This window comes from Nicotiana attenuata, chromosome 1 (assembly GCF_001879085.1).
Source record: "Nicotiana attenuata strain UT chromosome 1, NIATTr2, whole genome shotgun sequence".
NCBI classification, from domain to species: Eukaryota; Viridiplantae; Streptophyta; class Magnoliopsida; order Solanales; family Solanaceae; genus Nicotiana; species Nicotiana attenuata.
Window position 1 is genome coordinate 29,429,986 of NC_031989.1, and position 3,063 is coordinate 29,433,048.

Genomic DNA, 3,063 nt, shown 5'->3' on the forward strand with positions numbered 1-3,063 from the left:
CACTACCCAGCCAAGGCTCGCACCTGTGGACAAAATGTCGCATTTGTGCAAATCGCTTCTGCGATGTACAGTGCGCACCTACGATGGCTTTCGCTTCTGCGCCTCCCCTGGCCACTTCTGCGGCTCCGCACCTGCGGCCAAAATCTCGTAGGTGCAGTTACACCAGATAGCAGCTGCCTCAGCATTCCCTTAGTCCAAAACTTGCTCCGTTAACCATCCGGGACCCACCCAGGCCCCGAAGCCTTAACCAAATATACCAACATGTCCCAAAGCACATTACGAACTTAGTCAAGCCTTCAAATCACATCAAACAACGCTAAAGCCAAGAATCACACTCCAATTCAAGCTTAATGAACATTAGAACTTCAAACTTCTACATTAGATGCCGAAACCTATCAAATCACGTCCGATTGACCACAAATTTTGCACACAAGACACATTTGACATTACGGACCTACTCCAACTTTCGAAATCGGATTCCGGCCCGGATATCAAAAAGTCCACTCCCGGTCAAACTTCTCAAAACTTTCAAATTTCTAACTTTCGCCAACTGACCCCAAAATGACCTACGAACCTCCAAATCAACTTCCGGACGCTCTCCCAATACCAGAATCATCATACGGAGTTATTCTCAAACTTGGAATCCCAAACGGACATTGATAACATTGAAATGAACTTCAACCCAAATTTATGAAATTCTTTCAAACTAACTTCCACAATAGGCGCCGAAATGCTCCCGGGTCAGCCAAAACCCGATCCGAACATACGCCCAGGTCCGAAATCATCATACGAACCTGCTGGAACCTTCAAATCTCGATTCCGAGGTTGTTTACTCAAAAATCCAGCCTTAGTCAATTCTTCCAACTTAAAGCTTTCGAAATGAGAATTTTCTTTCCAAATCTGAGCTTCTGAAATTCCAATTCCGACCATGCGTACAAGTCATAATACCTGAAGTGAAGCTACTCATGGCCCGAAACTGCCAAACGACGTGCTAGAGCTCAAAACGACCGGTCAGGTCGTTACAACTGTTCAATACCTTCTACCCGAACTTACCCATGAATAAAGTGAAGGTGCATTTCCATTAATTAGACAACAAGAAGATCACGTGAACAACATAGTTTTTTTTTACCATTAGTTACTTCATTAATAATTCTCAAAATACATTACACATTCATAGTTTGAAGTGGAACATGTGATACAAATACAACATTTCTAGTTTGACTCTCCCAACACCAATATACAACCCACACTATGTCTACGGAGCCTCCAACGAATACAAAAGAGTACTATGATAGCGCCGGAAACAAGGCCCCGTCTATACCTCGAAACATTATACATAAGGAACAAAAGATACAAGACCCCAAATGAAGTGGGGCTCACCAAGTCAGCTGAGAAGAGGTTTGCCACTATCACTGATCGATGCCGCCTGCTGCGGAACCACCTGCATCCATTATAGCTCATTTCATAGTCTTTCACTCGTCTTTTCATTTCATTGGAACTAGTGGCCACAAGTGTAATTTCATTCTTGGTATAATGGCCACATTTTATATCTCATCCTCACTTCTTTCACTTTTAAGTATCATCATAGGTTATCAACAATAAGAGTTTTTATAATCAAGACTTTTAACACATGCATATGAATAATAGGAGTTCTAACACATTGAGTTTTCTTTCCAAGAACAAGGCATAATAAATCTTGCATTGAAACACGAATTGAAGTCATAGCATTTTGATACATAAACCATGCTTGAATACATTCCTGAGGGAGAACATAATATGATAGGAGCATTTGGCACACATTTTAGTACATAACTTTCGAGACAAGCTTGTTCAGAATAGTCAAATTTATAAGGAATAACTCGAAACATGAGGAATAAAAGCTTACCCCATCATATTTGAAACTTACAAGAACATCGTGGGATTCGATTCTAAGAGAGAAGCTTGGCCATTTCCTTAAATTACTACAATATTTCAGAAATCCTAGCAACTTTAATCTATTTAGAGACATAACAAAATTGAAGTATAATTAGGAAAATATTTGTGGGTTCAACTTATTTTAAGTATTTCATCAAACACTAGGTGGGCATATTAGGGTCCTATGGTGATGTTACTTCACCCCCACAAGTAACCCCCACTTCAATAGGTCACGCATACATACTCCATAACCTCCCTACCACCTTCATTAGCACATGCATGCATCATTAACCAAGTCTTATTCTCCAAAACCATTTTCCCCATTACCTATTCCCTATCCAAATCTCAAAATTGAAGGGTCGGCTAGAACCTTACCTCTTTAGTTGACAATTTTGCAAGATTTCTTTGTGAATTCTCCAAGGCTTGAGCAAGGAATTGAAGTGGGAGGTATTGGAGCTTCTCCTTATCTCATTAGTTCCTCCCCTCTCTCTCAAAATTTCAGAATTCCCCTTAAAATGGCCATAACCCAAAACAAATTAATAAAAACAAAGAACAAATCAGAACCCAACCTCAGTTTTTTTTCAGCTTTCTGAAACGGATCTTAAGACTAAACTGAAGAAAAGATTACTAATCAAGCCAAAACCCCAAAGATCTGATATATTTGCAGAAGAAGAAAAAGTATAATAGAAAGAATAAATAAAATGAAATGCTGGAGTGGTTGGAATAAACCTGCTCTTTGTGGTAGATGTGAATCGAAAAAGGCTAACTTCTCTAAATTCGTTTAATTAGCAAGTGAGGTCTGCTGGATTTTGGGGCAATGGATGCTCAACTTGGAAGTGGACGCTTGTAACAAGTTCTGTTGAATGAGTTTTTAGCTTTGAGGAATTGGGAGTCCACGTGTTCGGCGACGGCAGAAAGAGTCAGCAAGTATAAGGATGAGCTGTAAATTAATGAAATTACAAGAATACCCCCAGACAAATTAGAAAATTCAAGGGAACACACACGTTGATAAGTCTATTTATCGAAATAGGGTTGGGTTATAAAAAAAATGGGCCCTCCGAACTCAACTCTGCGGTTGCGGAGTGGACCGCACAATGGACCGCAGAATCGACCTCCAAAAACTGGGCGGTCCTGAAAAAGTCTGCGGCC